A 19,773-nucleotide genomic window follows, 5' to 3' on the forward strand; every position below is an offset into this window, starting at 1 on the left:
AGTACAAAAGAAACTAAGATTTTCCAAGACAATAACTGAAGATTGACACAGGGTTGTCTGGGAAAGACTCAGTATCAAGAGTGGGTATAAACCTATAATTGGGTTAATCTACTGGCCACCAGATGTAATAGAGATTTTCACAATGCACTAATATATACATTCCACATTCATACTGATATTGTTGGAGGAAACTTCAGTCATCAAACAATCAATTGGGACAGTAACAGTTTTCTCTGAAAACAACTTGGCATAGGTGGTTGGGAAGTACACTCATGACAGAACTGTATTAAACCTATTAGCAACACGTAGAGCTGACCTCTTTTTGGATGTCTGTAATATCAGTGGTATCAGTGACCATAAGACAATTGTAGTAATAATGTTTACTAAAGTACATGAACCATGGACCTTTCTGAGACGGGGAAGCTTGATGCTTCAGCAATACAAATAACTTTACTGTGCTATAGCCACATTGTAGTGGTTTCTGTGGTGAGGACAGACAAAGCTTGGCACTAGAAGAGGGGCAGCAACCTTTTCAGTAGTTGCAGGGGCAATTGTCTAGATGATTTACCAATCTGGACTTCTAATACTAACCAATACAACATTGCTGTGCTAGTGCTGCAACTGGCTGGAAGCAATAAGGAAATAACCGTCATCATTCCCCCCCCCCCCCCCCCCCCCCCCCCCCCCCCCCCCCCCTCTCCCAGCAGATACATGCAGCTCTGTGATATGGCTTAATGATGATAACATTCTCTTGGGTATAATATTCTGTAGATAAAATATGCAAAATAAGGGAGAGGCAACCACTTACCTAGAGAAATGGTGTGTGACACACAGAAACACATAACAGTAAACAGTTTACACTAGTGATTTTACTTTGGTGTGGAGATGCAGTAATATAAAACTTTTTGAAATAGACAACTACCTGTGGTGGATTCAGGGTGGTTTTCTCCAGAGAGTATACCAATGTGTTGAGAACTATATTTTATTGCACATCATGGCAGAACAACATGTACGGAACTGAACTTTAACATGATGGGAAGGAAATAAGTCAGAGATGAAATACAATGCAAAGATGGTTTGTTTATGTATTGATATTTCTGGTCATGAGTTTATTAGCACCACATAACCCCCTCCCAGTATGGAGTACTGTTGAGAGACCAGAGGAGGGGTAACTATGGTGACAGGTGGGGTTGTGCAAGGTAGATGAACGATAGTAAGCTCGTCAGAGTCCTCCGATAGTGGTGTCGGAAGTTGTCAAGCTGCCAGCATTGGCCAATTGAGATGGAAATTGTGGAAGCGAGCTGGTCACCATACAGGCCGTGTGTGTTAGGAGGAGGCGGGCCTGTACGGAGCAATCACGACGATGTCGGCCGAAGGTGTTGCAAATGCCCGGAGCATTTTGAGGTCAACGTCAGGCAGCAGAGGAAAACATTAATTAAGTGGCATGGTATCACAGAATTATCTCTGGGAACACTGGAAGATAAGAAACACATGATGATAAATAGCAAATCGTCCCTGAGTATTAGAGAAATTTCGTGGATGATGTCAGAGGGCATAGGGACTGTCACCTCGAGTGAGGGTGTGTTGACCAGGGGAGTGGGTTGTTTGCTCGATTGAGAGAGTGTGGTTGGTGGGGAGCTCGGCAATGAGCTCGATGAGGAGTTCTGACATGCACACGATGGTGAGTGATCGCTCGAGGGAGGGAACAAAAGGTGGAGTGTCGTGTGGGAGTAGGCACGTCAAGTGATGGCGTACATTTGGGCTCGACATGAGTTGGTTTGAGTCTGTTCTGTAACACAGTGACAGGGGAATTTTTTATCAGGATGTCAAACGTGTTTGTGGATCATTGAAGCACACAACAAAGGCCAGAATATGTAGGCTGGAGAGGTGCTCTGATGGAGTAATCCCCAGAGCATGACAAAATTACAGTCGGGAAGGGAAGTGGGTACATAGACTGTTGGAGGTGTATGAGCAGTTTGGAGAGGGGGGGGGGGGGGGGGGGGGGAATCAGCAGGTTGGAGAAGTGGGATTTCACACTTTCAATGAATGAGGGTAGGGGTGAAAGTGAGTGACAGGCAGGAGGACAGACAATTTGTCCATATACGTATTCTGCAACTGTCCCTTTGATGTCTTCCTTGTAGATTGCATGAGCACCGAGCAGTACAAGTGGCAGGGCCTCCATCCATAAGGAGTCGTGGTAGTGGAGGGCCACCTTGAGGGTGCGCTGCCAGTGCTCGATGAGGCCACTGCTTTGCGGATGGTAAACAGTCATGTGTATGTGTCAGATTCCGCACATATGGCAAATACAATTGAACAGGGCATTCTCAAACTGAGGGCCCTGTTCAGTGGTAAGGACCACAGGACAACCGAAACGCGATACCTGCAACTCAAAGAAACAACAAGTGACAGTTCCTGCGGTAATGTTGGGAAGAGGGGCAGCTTCGACACAACAAGTAGTACGATCAATGGTGGAAAGTATGTAGCGAAAACTGTTGGAGGCGGGAAGAGGGCCCACAATGTTGATGTGCACATTCTGAAATCGTCCAGGGGGAATAGGGAAGGTGCTGAGAGGGGGAGAGGTGTGTTTGTGTACCTTGTTGCATTGACACGCAAGGCATTCATGTGCCCACTGTTGTGAGTGTTTAATGACATTTCACCAAACGAAGCACTCCGCAACTAGGCAGGCTGAAGCTTGAATGCCACGGTGAGCCAAGTTGTGAACAGCATTGAAAACAGCTCAATGGAGCGTGGTTTGCAGAGTGTGCTCGTGCTGTCATCACACCAGACTTTGCTGGAAATACTGGAAAACGTGGTAAGGACAGGGTGTAGAGAAGAAGCTGGGTTGGAGATTAATGTCTGTGTATCTTCATCAGAGGATTGGAGTTCAGGGATAGCAGAAAGATCCGGAAAGGAAGTTACAGCACCGATATGGAAAAGAAAATCATCAACAATATTGTTGGCACCCTTAATGTGCCTGACATTGCTGGTGAATTGTGAAATGAAGTCAAAATAACAGAAGCAATGTGGGGGAGGGTTGGCTAGAGGGTTCATTATAGCACCTACCAAAGGTTTGTGGTCAGTGAGAATGTAGAATGAGCGCCCTCGACGTCCATTCAAAAATGTTTGATCGCCTCGTACTCAGCCAGCAGTTCATGATTGAACGTGGAATATTTGCGTTGGGCGTTGTTGAGCTTTCAGGAGAAAAACTGCAGGGGTGAGGTCTGGCCATTGACTGTCTCACTGAGAATGGCGCTGATGGCAGAGACACTGGCGTCTGTTGTTATGAAAAGTTGCATACTGGGGTGTGGATGCACGATTGTGCAGGCATTGGTGAGGAGTTTCTTGAGTTCCGAGAAAGAGTCTGTTATTTCTGGTGTCCACTGCACAGGCCGGGTTCCAGAGGTGTTTTTCTCTGCCAAAGCATCAGTTAACAGGGCTTGGGCTTCTGCTGCTCAGGGTAGATGTTTTTGTTAGTAGCTCACAGTGCCAACAAAACGCCGAAGTTGTTTGAATGAAGAAGGTCTTGGTAGGTTTAAGATGGACTGTACTTTTTCAAGTGAAGGTGAGATACCGTCAGCCAATACCCGGAACCCAAGGAAGGTGACATCTGGCTGTGGCAGTTGTAGTTTGTCGGGGTTGGTTTCAATGCCTGCGGCTTTCAAGGTGTCTAGAATGGTCTGCACGTGATGTATATTGTACTCGACAGAGAAGCTGAAGACAAGTATGTCGTCAAGGTAAGCAAAACAGAATATGAGGCCAAACAAAACCTTGTTAATAAAACGTTGCCACATCTGCATTCTTGAGTCCTAAAGGCATGAATTGGAACTGAAAGAGGCCTATGGGCATAGTGATTGCTGTTTTTTCAATATCCTTGGGTGCCATTGGAATTTGGTGGTAAGCCCATTTACAGTCGATGACGGAAAAAACAGATGCGCCCGATAGCATGCTGGTGAAGTCGGCAATGTTTGGTACAGGGTAGTTATCCATTATAGTTCTCGCATTCAAGCGACAGTAATCCCCACACATGCACCAGGTCCCGTCTTTTTTGGGTGTCATATGATTGGGAGTGGACCAGAAGCTGGCTTAGTGTTTGATGACACTGGTATTTAAGAGCTCTATGATTTGCTTTTTGAGATCACAAAGGTGCTCTGGGCAAAGTCTCTGGGGTTTACTAGAGATGGGAGGACCCAGAGTGATGTGCAATCCTTGCATTGTTCCGTTAGTAACCACAGCGATATTGCCTGATGCAAAGGAGGCTGTTTGTTTGCTGCTTGCATCATGCAAGTCAGGCACAGCAGGATTAATGCATTTAGTGTAGGTCGGCTTTTCCAAAGAAAGTCAAGGTGGTGACGTTTCCCAGGGGTCAGTGTGAAAAGACGGCCACCAGCCTGAAGCGCAAACTCTGGAATCGTGAAAGTTCAATTGGGTTCATGAATCATTAGTAGTCACAGCACCCATGGGTGTGGCCTGTGGCAGCACGGTCTCAGTCAAAACATGTGTTTTTCTTTCAGATGCAAGTGCACTGTCTGTATAGTTCATCAAGTTCACACAACAGTGTGAAGGAGCAGTGGTTTCACAGTTTGCAAGATCGTCCACTGGGGGCAGGCCAGGCTGAAGTGAGGCACGCCGCGCATGCGCAGTGGTACACAAGTCAGAGCCAACAACTGTGGCATGAGGAGGGTTCGGCACTATGGGCTGTCAGTACATGTGGTGACAGCAGTATGGGGGCCTAGAATACACACGTCTGCATACGACATTGCGGTGACAGCACAGTTGATACGGGTGATGGATGAGGAGCACACGGAAGTAGGATTGTCTGTACGGTCAATGCACTTACTAACATTGATTTGTCCTTGTTGGAGTGTTTTTAATTTCTTCAGAGGAATGGAAAGCTCGAACTGCTTTTTGTGGATCCTGCAGGCGAGCTCGAAATTTTCGTTGCATAGGGGAGCAACCTGTTCTTACTCGACGAAGCACTTGTATGTGATTTCTTGCAGCACAGACGAAAGAGACGAGCATGTGTGTACTAGTTGAGCACAAACAGATGCATCCAGGGAGTGAGGGCTCAATGGAGCACTGGGAAAGGGAGTGTTTATCAGGTGATGAAACATTGTATTGTACACTATGTCCGGGGAAAGTTTGTGGTGGCACAAGAAATCAATGCCTATGTTAGGTTCATCAATATCACAACTTAGGAAAATTCACTCGAGCTTGCAGTTCAGAGAGAGCGTAACAGAGTGGGATGTCGAACCAATGCACTGCAGTTTAGTGGAGTTGATGGCTTGTAGTGACATGTGGTGGGAATGAGTGTTCTCGGATGCTAGAGATGTGGGCAGTAGGGACACATCAGCACCTCTGTCAATGAGGAACAGTTGTACCAAAGACATGTCTTTGACATATAAGCATCCACAAATGTTATGTCGTTCACAAACTGAATGAAGCACTGGGAGGTGCCTGTCTTGTGTGCAGGAGGCAGCACCCAAACCTACCTGCATCCGGCATTTGGGAAACAGCGAGGTGGTCTGCAGTTCCTTTCTGCATCACCGAAATGTGTGTGGAAGTAGCAGTAGGGGTAATGTGGATGTACATCCTGCAGAGAGATCATAGCCAATGAGGAAGGACGAGGGTCCATGCCTGCCAAAGAGTTGACTGCAGGAGGGAGTGAGGCCATCGGTGAGTGGTTACCGGTGTCTAAATTAACGTGGCATCCACAGTGTGCAGGGGGACGGTGAAGCTGCTGGCGGGGGGCAGGTTCAGTTTGCTGGGTGTGAAGCTCATGTTCTAGTGCAGAATGAGCTTGGTCAGGGGTGTGGATAAATACGTCAGTTGCTTGATCTTCAAGGCAAGAGATGGCAGTTTGGACAGAAAGAGGAAGTTTCTTGATCCAGATTGACAGGAGTGTTTTATCTGGCATGGCATGGTTGTTAACGAGGAGTCGGAGACAGCGCCACAGCTGTGATGGAGTCGAGTCGCTGAGTTGGTCCTCATAGATGAGCTGCTGGACCTTCTCTGTCGACATCCATGTAACAAGTTCCAGTATCGTCCTCTTGACAGAAGCGTATATGTCTACCTGAGGAGCTGTGGTGACTAAATCATGAATAAAGTCAGCATGTTCGTGGAGATTGTTCATGAGACAAATATACTGTGAGTGGCCATCAAGCAAATAATACTGAAAGATCTGCTTGACTAAGGCGAACCAGAATTTGGGGTCCTCGATGGAGAATGCAGGCAGTTCGGTAGTTTTGCGAGTGGTGGCAGCCTGGAAGCAGCCTGGGGGTGAAGTGTGGAAGCAGATGTGAAGTCCAAAGCATGGGTGGCAGTATCATCCTCGAGCCTTTGCGGCACAGTCAGGGAACTCAATGGAGCTGTGAACTGGCCCTGCAGTAGAGCAAAGGTGACACATTGCAGTGGAGGTCAATGTGTGATGTCGTGGAAGGCAGACGTGGATGAGGCACCAGTTTGTGACGAAAATAAATGCAAAGCACGACTGGATCCGGCATAGATGCCACAGGTGAGGAATAATTCATGAACTGTGGGAGATTGTTAACTGTCTGATAGCTCAATGAAAGAGCTGAGCCATAATCACCTTTGTGGCAGGGAGACGGCAGAGCTGTGGGCTGAACCAAAACACCGTGTGTATAGTGATGCCGATCATGGGGTGATTGGTAAAAAGGTTCATTGTTCATAGTCACTCCACTCAAAATCATGTTTGTCATGGCACAGAGCACTGTGGCATAGTAGTTGAATGTAGGGTGTCATTAGGTCCACTAGACCACTTGTTGTTCATGTTGCAGGCTGATGTGCTGAAGTCGGAAGACACATACTGATGTGGGACAGGATTAGCAGCAAGCATGGTCGGAAGCTGAGGTGAAAGTCCTGTGAGCCTGGCAGGTCCAACCACATGGCTGTGGTTAATGTGGGGTTGCCTGGAGTAGGGCATCAAGAATTTTTGCTCCAGCAGTGGAAAGTTGTCCAACGAAACATTAATGGAGTTCGACGTTGGTACCGCACTGCATCAAGAGCTGTAAGTAGTGGTGGCACGATTGGTGGAGGTAGGCACATGAGGTGGTGGGAACAAAGGTGTTTGGTAACCAGAGTCATGCGTGTTCCTAACCTCACTTGTTGTTACAGGCTCGAAAGTATCGAGCGACACCAGGGGAGCTGTCGAAGGAGAAACACCGTGTTGCAATCCTGGTGGGTGTACATCACCAGAAACATGGTGCATTTTTGTCACAAAATCAGGTGTTAGGCATGGAGCTGAAGTCATTGTTTGAACACTGTTGTGGTAAAACACCCAAAAATAACCATCGCGGTCATTGCGAGTATTGTTGGAAAGCATCCATCCTTGCTACCTTCCCTGTTTTCCTTTCCCTGTTGCTTCATAACCTGGGTTGTGAGTAACTAAATCCACTTTCCCTTTCTTTCCCCTCTCTCCTCCCTGATGAAGGAACATTTATTCCGAAAGCTAGGAGCTTAAATTTTCGGTTGTTTTTTGTGTTTCTATCGGCTGTACTGAGCTGAGGTAAGTACTGGCCAGCCCCTCTATCTCTTTGTTAGTAATAGTTTTATATTTCACATTTATCAACTACATAGATCACAAACAGTGGTACTTGTTTTTTGTATCCTGAAAATGAAAAGGAAAATACTGAAGGGGATGTGTAGCCATGCCAACTCAAGCTGGCTGTGCTGGGTTTCACAGTTGAACCATGGTGCATCAGTTGAACCATGGTGCATGCAGCCTGATCAAGCTGATCCTAAATATTCTCAATTGTATTTAAATCTGGGGAGTCTGGTGGCCAGGGGAGTATAGTAAGCTCAGCTGGTGCTCTTTGAACCATGTGTGTAAACTGCAAGCTGTATGACACATTGCATTGTCCTCCTTGAAAATCCCATTTTGCCAAGGAAAAACAAACTTCATATACAGGTGGACATGGTCGCCAACGATAGCTGCATACTTAAGTTCATTCACTGTTCCTTCCAGAATGATGAGATCACTCAGGGAATATCATGAAATATTCCCCAAACAATAACACTCTGATGATTCTTGCAGGGATTTTCCTTTTAGATGTTTCACGCCCTATAGACAAACAGCCATATGTTCAAAAGACCATAAAACATGATTCACTTGAAAAGGGCTATCTGTCACCACTCACTGAACCTTCAGTTGTGGTACTGGCATGCAGTTCCAGCCTCCATTTGGTAATGAGCAGCAGTCAGCATGGGAACATGAACCTGCTGCAGAGGCTCATATGCAGCAATGTTTACTGAACAGTCATTCAGGAGACACTGTCAGTAGCCCCTGGGTTCATCTGGGTAATTGGATGCTTGAGAATTGCATGTCTACTCACCCACATACATCTCCACAGCTATCCTTCAACCCTGTCATTTATGGCCTGTAATGCACCACAGCTGCCTCAGCACTGGTTTCGAATGGTGCTACAGTGATATTCAAACAGTTTACAGACTTAGATGATTCAGAAATGCATCAAATGAATTGGCAATTGCAAATAAGGACTACCACCAGCTGTAGAATGGAGTGAAGGCATGACTCACTGCTAGACCTAAACTTCCAAATGTAGTCAACCATGTGTCTATGTCCTGTACTAATACATCCATTATGTATATTCCCATACAGGTCAGATGTTGCAGTTGAAAGTCACTTGCCCAGTAGGCCTATCAGCAGATAAATAAAATGTTGGAGTCCCTGTATTATTATAATTACAATGCAAAGTCATTTGGACATGCATGCATGCAGGAACTGTGGTGGCCACAGCCATTATAAAATACATGAAATGAATTTGCAATGGTGAATAAGGTCTACCATCAGCTGTGGAATGTAATGACAACAATGAAAATTTGTGCTGGACTGGGACTCGAACACAGATTTCTGGCTAATTGCAAGCAATTACCCTATCATTTGGCTATCCATGCATGACTCATGGCTGGATCCAAACTTCCATGCATGCATGTCCAGAGGAACTTTGCACTGTAACCAGAATAACACAGCCACTGCAATATTGTATTTAACTGTCGATACCCGGCAAGTGAATTTCAAGTACAATATCCGACCTGTGAGGGAATATACATAATGGATGTATGAGTGCAGGTCATAGACACATGGCTGATGACATCTGGAAGTTTGCATCTGGCCATGAGTAGTGCATGGATAGCCAAATGGTAAGCCGACTGCTCGCGATAAGAGGGAAATTTGAGTTCAAGTCCTGGTGCGGCACAAATGTTCATTGTTGTCATTCCATTATTCATTTGATGGTAGTCCTGATTCACAATGCATTCATGTCTAAAGGAACTTTGCATCATAATCAGAATAACACAGGCACTGCAATACTGTATTTCAGAAATGGTTCCACCCATGCCTCAAAAGCCAATGATCATGCCCTTTTGGACATCAGAAAAGTAACTCAGTTTCTGCATTATGACAATGACTGCACAGTTTCCTGCAGCTCCTAACATGCAATATCAACCCAACACTGACAGTACTGCCACTTGCGGTCTGTCAGTGGTTATTGCACATTGACTTTGACAATAGCTGGTGGTCACATTAGTGTGACAGGACTGTGTGTAATCTACTGTAGCACCCTTAACTTGGAATTCCTGCTTATCACAAGTGACTGCCTTAACAACTTTGCCTATTACTATATATGTAGTGTCTCCTATCCACAATCTCCATTATGTGCAGCCATTCCTGATGCCCACAAGAGGTTAAACAAAGCATGCATACACAATGAAAGTATCATTTTTTGTCACCATGGTGCATATACTCATATATGTATGGTGTCTCTTCCTTGAGATATGTCCAGCAGAACAGGCACAATTCAAGTTTCCATTTGTTGTGTACTACTCACATAATGACCTTGATGCATTATCCTCATTGCTCGTTGCCTCGCCTATCAAATGAATAGCATATCCTCACTGAAGGTCTCATTGTTTGCCATCAAGGCAGATTTATTGATATGTGTGTGGTATCTGTTCTTTTAGATAAATCCAAAAGAACAGACACGAATCACAATTCTGCAGCTGTACATACATAACAAAAGTGAAATTTTGACATAACCTGCAATTGAACACTGAAATAAATCCAACTGCAATAAGAACAGAAGCCACTCATGATCCTGCATCCATATATACATGATAAAAATAAAATTCGGAGGAGGAGGAGAATATTGTTTAACGTCCCGTCGACGTTCTCATTAGAGACGGAGCGCAAGCTCGGGTGAGGGAAGAATGGGGAAGGAAATCGGCCGTGCCCTTTCAAAGGAACCATCCCGGCATTTGCCTGAAGCGATTTAGGGATATCACAGAAAACCTAAATCAGGATGGCCGGAGACGGGATTGAACCGTCGTCCACCCGAATGCGAGTCCAGTGTGCTAACCACTGCGCCACCTCGCTCGGTAAAAAATGAAATTCTAACAATATAAACTCTAGGTAGAAATACAAACAATGTAGGAAAATGCAGTTTCTACTTACCATAAAGAAGACATGTTAAGTTGCAAACAGGAACAATTAACAGACACTTACATAAGCTTTTGGCCCTAGCCTTCTGACATAAGCTACTGTTGGGCACTGGACTAAATCCAAAGGCAAAGCGTGAAAATTTTTGCTGTATTGGGTCTAGAACCCAGATTTCTCACTTATTGAAAGAGGGTACCTAAAGAACTTTGGATATCTGGCCACACTTCCCACTCAATCCAAATTCTCATATACTACCTACTACATGCGTAGTGCCTGTTTTCCATTAACTTCATTTCTTGCAGCCTCATCCGATTCCCACCTTATTCTAGCCCAAATTTGATTTATTAACTTTCAAATAAGTTAATAATTTGGGCAGCTGGTCGCATTTTCACAGCACTTGGCATGCTGAGATAGTGACACACTGCAAAGGGAGGTAGCAATGGTAGAAATTGAATAAACAGTTTTCATAGTACTCACCTTTTATTCTTCTTCCTTGTTGTAAGTTGTAGGTTTGTAGTCCATTCTGAAGTGTACCTTTGTATACTGGTCTAAAGGATGCTCAGCTTAATTTTGTTAAATAATGTGAACATTGGTGGACTTTCTGTTGTCAAATAGATATATTTTCAGTCATTTTACTTCACAATACAAATTACTGTCAACCACCATGCCAACACAACACACATAATGTGTCTTGATTCTTTCACTTCAAACTCATACTCCTATGTCCAAAGACAAAGATTTACTTGTAACAACATGTAACAAAGAAAATACTATCACATATTGATCTATTTGTGTAAAATTTTCTTTAAAACATACATTTCAAAAACAAAGTACAAATAACTGTTTTTCATGGGTTACCTTTTTAAGAAGTCCATAGTCATCTTCATAATTACATTAAGTGTTGGTATATTTTGACACTTATACATTTTCATATAGCTATGTGGTAGTGGATTTCTGGATTTTGGTCTTAACATTGGGAATCAGTCATTTCATATAATCCAAGATCAGTCAGTACATTTGTCTCACCAAAAACAGTTTTATTACAAGACAGAATGAATAATGTAAGAAAAGTGAGGGTACCTTTATTTGCTACAAGGCACATATATTTATGTACAGGTGCTGTCTGTTTTTGGACATGTCCAATAAAAGACACCATTCATGTTCCTGTAGCCATTTATAAGATGTGTGTTTATAAGATAATGAAACTATTTCTGTAAAACATTTTATTTCCAAAACAAACATGTTTAGTTATTGTCACTCTCAATATACACCTCACCTCTATCCCTACAATGCTCCATGCAAATTTTCGGTTGATGGAAAACAAATTTTCTGTGGATGTCAGCTTCTTGATGGAAGGTGTCACTTTTTGTTTTGCTATTTGAATGGGCTGAAATCTTACTCTTTTTAATGCATTTTTGACCTTGGGGGATAGATAAAAGTGACATGGTGCTAGGGGAGGTAACAAATGTCTAACACTGGGTTTGGTCTACTTCACTAGAAATCTCTTAAGAGACAATGCAGTACGAGCTGTTGACTTGTCTCGGTCCAGAACCCACGAATTTTCATTCCACAAATAGGGTTGTTTTTTTCTAATTTTCTCACAGAGGTTAGCAAGAACTTAAGGTAGTAATTATGATTAATAGTTGGACTTTCAGAAACCCAGTGAACATACACAATTTCATGAAAATTGAAAAAAGAAAAATTGTCATTGCTTTCCTTCTTGGTTTACTAATTGAAGCTTTCTTTGCTCTCAGCAAAGTTTAGCCCTTCCAGTGCTTGGACTGGTACTTAGAGTCTGGACTGTCAAATGTTATCATTCTTCTCGATGCAATAATTTACCTACAGCCGTATGTATTTTATAAATTTATTTTATTTTATGTACTTCTATGTGCTACCAGTTTTGGCATTATATTGATGTCATCTTCAGGCCCCACTCATCATAGCACCGGTAGCACAGAGAGGTTCATAAAATAAAATAAATTTCTACAATATATACAGCTGTTGGTAAATTATTGCATCAAGAAGTTCATGCAAGCTGTCATCCCACGAATTTTTGGAACCAGTTTTGTACACCCTTTTCTCATATTAAACTGTTATCTAAAAATTGCCCTATGCATACTTTGTCAGTTCATAAAGGATATGTAAATTGAAGATGGATTGGAGGAGAAAGTAATGGAAAGAGAAGGGATTACTGATGTCAGTTGCAGTGGGACATTATGTGGAATTAGTGGCAGTGAGTGAAAATGTGTGCCACACTGGGATTCAAACATGCGACCTCCTGCTTGCTAGGCAGTTGCATTAACCTCTGTGCCATCTGGGACACAGTGTTACCGCAACTGTGGAGACTATGTTTGCATTTCTCACAACCAATGCATATTCCCACCATGTGCCACCTATTGACAGTTGGTGTCCATTTCCTCCATGCTCGCTATTCTGAGATTCCTGCAGGAGGTCAGATATGCTTGTGCACTCACAATGGAGTAGGAGGGCCCAATGTCCATCTAGGCAAATCAGTTACACTGAATGTGTGGTGTCTGGTAGCCTACTTTTCCCCACAATAGTAGGTTGTGCCACTTATACAAAATGAATTCCAAAGGTTATTATATTTCTGACAGTTCGTTCATATATACGTTGACACATATAAACAAAGGGTAAGTATGCATAATACATGGTGAGCACAATTTTTTTGTTTTACATTTTTTCTTGATACTTTGGTCATTGATCACAATTCTTCAAAGATGCCCATCTTATTATTTGTAAATTAAAAGGCCAAAAATGTTATTTGAAGTATATTGCTGAATTCAGTCTCTCAAGTTTTACATAATTTATGATGATCATTTTAAGGTATTTGAGGCATGCAGTACCACCTTGGGTATATTTGTATAGGTGAATGCCAAGTACACTCCTCTCCTGTGGATCCTGTCTCCACTGTCGAAAGTACAGGATTGGTCACTACTTGTCTGCTTGAGTGCAAGTGCCATTTCAGTGGTAGAGCTAGGCATCCTGTACAGGGTGGATGGGGAACAGCTAGGACTCAGGCTGTTGTACCAATCCCACTAACCAACAGGTTTCAGGTGCTGTCTTTCACTGAAAATGGTGCTGAGACAGTGCAAGTCACTTCACCTGTTTTGGGGAAACCTGTTTTCTCTGGTGACAAGAGGAGTAAGGGCAAAGGGGTAGGAGTCTGATAATTGTCAGCAGTTCATATTTACTGCAAATGATGGTACCCCTTAGGGAAATGGCAATGAGGGACAGGACAGGACACCAGGTACACTCAGTGTGTATGCCTGTGAGTCTTATTCAACATGTTGAAGAGGCTATTCCAGCAGCCATTGAGGGAACAGGTGCAACCAACTGCAGACTATGATACATGTTGGAATAAATGATGCCTGTCATCTGGGCTCCAAGGTCATTCTTGGGTCATTCCATTTACTGGCAGAGAATTTTGAGAAGGCCAGCCATGTGCATGGAGTTTAAATGAAACTCAAATTAGCAGCATTGTCCCCAGAAATGATTGTGTCCCTTTGGTCTTGAGCTGAGTGGAAGGACTGAACAAGTTCTGTGAAAAGCTAGGCTGCACTTCCTGGACTTGTACCATAGGGTAGAGACCTGCAGGGTCCTCCTAAATAGGTCAGGTTGCACTACTCATCAGAGGCTGCTACTCAGTAGCTGACTGTGTGTGGGGTGCACACAAGAGTTTTTTTATACATTAGATGCCTCTCCATCCAGTCCAGATAATAATAGCTGTAGGAAACCCAGAAGAACCAGTACAAGACTGAAGAAATGCCTCCCACAGATAAGAGTATTAAAATCCTAATAGTAAACTGCCAAAGCATTCACAACAAACTGACAGAGTTTGAAGTGCTCATGAAAGGCAGTGAAGCCTACAAAATAGTAGGTACAGAAAGCTGGTTGGAACCATAAGCTGAGATCAGTGAGACATTTGTGGAAAATGTAAACATGTATCAAAAGCGTAGACAAAAGGGAAATGGAAGTGGTGTATTTGTCACAGTATACAAGAAACTCAAATCCACCATAAGCTGCATATGTGATTGTTTGGGAAAGCCACAGTATCAATATCAGAGTTGGGTATAAAATAATAATTGGACAGTTCTCTCACCAAAGAGACTCATATCCAGATGTAGCTAAAAACTTTAGAGTAAACCTCAGTTCACTTCTATGTAAGTTCCCCGAACAGACAGTAATCATTGATAAAGACTTTAATCATCCAACAATCAACTGGAGAAATTAGATTTTTGTCAGTGGTGGGCATGATAAGACATTCTGTGAAACTTTACTAAATGCTTACTCTGAAAATCACCTAGAACAGATAGTTAGGAACCCCATTTACGATGAAAATATGTTGGGTCTAATGACAACAAACAGATCTGACCTCTTTGAAGATGTCCATACTGAATCTGGTATCAGTTACCATGGTGTGGCTACGGCAACAATGATTATATATATATATATAAAATAGAAAGAAACTTCCACATGGGAAAAATATATTAAAAACAAAGATTCCAAGACTTACCAAGCGGGAAAGCGCCGGCAGACAGGCACATGAACAAAACACACAAACACACACACAGAATTACGAGCTTTCGCAACTGGCAGTTGCTTCGTCAGGAAAGAGGGAAGGAGAGGGAAAAATGAAAGGATGTGGGTTTTAAGGGAGAGGGTAAGGAGTCATTCCAATCCCGGGAGCGGAAAGACTTCCCTTAGGGGAAAAAAAGGACAGGTGTACACTCGCACACACACACCCACACACATATCTATCCGCACATACACAGACAGATATGTCTGCTTGTGTCTGTGTATGTGCGGATGGATATGTGTGTGGGTGTGTGTGTGCGAGTGTACACCTGTCCTTTTTTTCCCGTAAGGGAAGTCTTTCCGCTCCCGGGACTGGAATGACTCCTTACCCTCTTCCTTAAAACCCACATCCTTTCATTTTTCCCTCTCCTTCCCTCTTTCCTGACGAAGCAACTGCCAGTTGCGAAAGCTCGTTATTCTGTGTGTGTGTTTTGTTCATGTGCCTGTCTGCCGGCGCCTTCCCGCTTGGTAAGTCTTGGAATCTTATATATATATATATATATATATATATATATATATATATATATATATATATATATATATATATATATATATAAAACAGAAAGAAACTTCCACATGGGAAAAATATATTAAAAATAAAGATTCCAAGACTTACCAAGCGGGAAAGCGCCGGCAGACAGGCACATGAACAAAACACACAAACACACACACAGAATTACAAGCTTTCGCAACTGGCAGTTGCTTCGTCAGGAAGGAAGGAAGGAGAGGGAAAAATGAAAGGGTGTGGGTTTTAAGGGAGAGGGTAAGGAGTCATTCCAATCCCGGGAGCGGAAAGACTTCCCTTAGGGGAAAAAAAGGACAGGTGTACACTCGCGCACACACACACACACACATATCCATCCGCACATACACAGACCAATTGGAATGACTCCTTACCCTCTCCCTTAAAACCCACACCCTTTCATTTTTCCCTCTCCTTCCTTCCTTCCTGACGAAGCAACTGCCAGTTGCGAAAGCTTGTAATTCTGTGTGTGTGTTTGTGTGTTTTGTTCATGTGCCTGTCTGCCGGCGCTTTCCCGCTTGGTATATATATATATATGTGCGGATGGATATGTGTGTGTGTGTGTGTGTGTGCGAGTGTACACCTGTCCTTTTTTTTCCCCTAAGGGAAGTCTTTCCGCTCCCAGGATTGGAATGACTCCTTACCCTCTCCCTTAAAACCCACATCCTTTCATTTTTCTCTCTCCTTCCCTCTTTCCTGACGAAGCAACTGCCAGTTGCGAAAGCTCGTAATTCTGTGTGTGTGTTTGTGTGTTTTCTTCATGTGCCTGTCTGCCAGCGCTTTCCCGCTTGGTAAGTCTTGGAATCTTTGTTTTAATATATTTTTCCCATGTGGAAGTAGAATTACTAGCTTTCACAACTGATGGTTGCTTCTTCAGGAAGGAGAGGGAAAGACGAAAGGATGTGGGTTTTAAGGGAGAGGGTAAGGAGTCATTCCAATCCCAGGAGCGGAAAGACTTCCCTTAGGGGAAAAAAAGGACAGGTGTATACTCGCACACACACACACACACACACACACACACACATATCCATCTGCACATACACAGACACAAGCAGACATATTTAAAAATTATTATTAAAAATTAAAAATTAAAAATTAAAAAATTAAAAATTAAAAATTAAAAATTATTATTAAAAATTGAAATATGTCTGCTTGTGTCTGTGTATGTGCAGATGGATATGTGTGTGTGTGTGTGTGTGTGTGTGTGTGTGTGTGTGTGTGTGTGTGCGAGTGTACACCTGTCCTTTTTTTCCCCTATGGGAAGTCTTTCCGCTCCCGGGATTGGAATGACTCCTTACCCTCTCCCTCTCCCTTAAAACCCACATCCTTTCATCTTTCCCTCTCCTTCCTGAAGAAGCAACTATCGGTTGTGAAAGCTAGTAATTCTGTGTGTGTGTTTGTGTGTTTTGTTCATGTGCCTGTCTGCCGGCGCTTTTCCGCTTGGTAAGTCTTGGAACCTTTGTTTTTAATATATTTTTCCCATGTGGAAGTTTCTTTCTATTATATGTTCAGTAAACTAGATACAAAATCAGTAGTGTCATATCTCAATGAGAAACCTGTAACTTTCAGTACAGAGCATGTCTATGTAGAGGAACTATGGCTCAAGTTCAAAATACTGAAACTGTCAAATGTAAAATGGTCTTTCACAGAAATGAAGGAAATTCTTGTTGTAAGTAAAGGCTGTTAGTGGCACAAAAGTCAGTGTCGTATCACTAGTGAATGATACAGGAACTGAAATTGAGGGTAGCAAACCAAAAGCTGAAATGCTCAACTCTGTTCCCAAAAGTTCATTTACAAAGAAAAACTCAGGAGAACTACCCCAGTTCAAACCTCGTACCACAGAAAAGATGAGTGAAATAGGTATTATTGTCAATGGTGCTGAGAAACAGCTAAACTCATTAAAATTGAACAAATCTCCAGGGCCCAAAGGAATCTATATCAGATTCTGTACTGAGGTTGTGGCTGAGTTAACTCCTCTTCTAACTATAATCTATCATAGATTTCTTGAACAAAAATCTGTGCCCTGCTCTTGGAAAGAAGCACAGGAAACACCCATCTACAAGAGGGGTAGTATAAGAGATCCACAAAACTGCTATCCAATATCCTTGACATTGATTTGTTGTAGAATCTTAGAATATATTCTGAGGTCAAACATAATGAGGTATCTTGAAGAGAATGACCTCATCCATGCCAACCAGCTTGGATTTTGAAATATTGATCATGTGATACCCATCACATGATGTATTGGAAGCTTCACATCAAGGGAATCAGGTAGATGCTGTATTTCTTGATTTCCATAAAGCATTTGAGTCAGTTAAAAATTACTATTATTGTCAAAACTATGATCATATGGAGTATCAAGTGAAATTTTTGACTGGACTGAGGACTTTTTAATAGGGAGGATGCAACATTTTAACTAGGATGGAGAGTCATTGTCAGATGTAGAAGTAATTTTGATGTGACCCAGGTAAGTTTGTTGGGATCCTTGCTGTTCATGCTGTATATTAATGACCTGGCACACAATGTTAATAGTGAAATCAGGCTCTCTGCAGCTGATACAGTTATCTGTAATTAAATATTATCTGAGATGGGCAGCTTGCTTTAAATGTTCAGAAATGTAAAATTTTGCAGCACACAAAGCAAAAAAATGCAATATCATTTGATTATAATATCAATGAGTGACCTTTGGAGTCTGCCAACTGATACAGATACATTGGTGTAACACTTCATAGGGTTATGAAATGGAATGATCACACAGGCTCAGTCGTGGGTAAAGCAGGTGATAGACTTCAGTTTATTGGCAAACTACTGGCAAAGTGCAGTTAATCTACAAAGGGAATTGCTGATGTGACTCATACTAGAATACTGCTGACATGTTTTGGACCAATGCCAAATAGGACAAACAGGGGTTATTAAATGTGTACAGAGAAGGGCAGCACAAATGGTTGCAGGTTTGTTTTCTCCTATATATTACTCACACAGGCATCATGAAGATAATGTCAGAATGATAACTGCATGCACAGAGGCATTCAAACAATCATTCTTTCTGCTCTCTGTTAGTAAATGGAACATTAAGAAACCCTAATAACTGGTGCAATGGGAAGTATCCTCTGCCATGCACCTCATTTTGCTTTGCAGAGTATGATGTAGATATAAAAAAAGGTTTGCAGGTTCCCCGGGAAAATCATCTGAGGAGCATATGGTAAAAACTTTGATGATTTTTTTATGAAGCAAAATTTGAGAAGTGCCCAGCCGCACAACTGGTACTTTTCATACCTAAAAATCATGGCTTTTTGGGGTTTCCTGATGAACTGTGAATGAGCAAATGGTGCTTTTATAAGCTGCCTAAAGTCAATCCTGTAACAGATCTAAAGCAAACTAAACAACTGATTTTCTGAATTTACTTGGACTGGTGGAAGTGTGTAATGTTTTAACTTTGACCTTGTCCTGTAGGATAGCCAGAGTATGCCGGTCATTGTGATAGGTGTACAAATGGTTTTTAGGCCAATGGTTATCCTGTACTCTTGATCCCTTATGTCTGTGATCAATACAATCCAAGACAAGGCTGCCTGAAAAACCACATTAAAGATATCCTTCACCTTCACATCCAAAAAAAGTAATTATGTGTAAAAGTTCATTGAAAAAGAATATTAAGGAAATGTGTTAATAATCTTTAATAATCTTTTTAATTGTAGTGTTTGACAAAGATTAGAATGGTAAAGTAATGAAAATATTTTCTAATAATATTTAAAGGACTTCACTATGCTGATGAGAAACTGATTAACAATCTGCATAAACATAATATTTTATGAAAATTAGAACATCAAAGCAAGAAAAATATTTTATGATAGTGTAAAAGGGTGGCATTGCACTCATGGGGAAAATTATTTATAATAAATACTTGAATTAGTGTTTCATTATCCAATGTAATTGTAGAAGTGCAAATGGTTTCCCGCTTGGTAAGTCTTGGAATCTTTGTTTTTAATATATATTACATACATTGTAACACAAGATGCTGAACTTAAGTCAAAAAGTATTCATTATGTTTATGTATTTTGCTTATGCACTCTGTTATTGTTGTTCATGTAATTACAGACCAAGAGATGAAATGGAACTGCCCTTATTTCTATTTGCATTCACAGTTAAATAATCCACTGATACAAAAAGATTTATACTTATCGGA

The sequence above is a fragment of the Schistocerca gregaria genome, chromosome 3 (genome assembly GCF_023897955.1).
Source record: "Schistocerca gregaria isolate iqSchGreg1 chromosome 3, iqSchGreg1.2, whole genome shotgun sequence".
NCBI classification, from domain to species: Eukaryota; Metazoa; Arthropoda; class Insecta; order Orthoptera; family Acrididae; genus Schistocerca; species Schistocerca gregaria.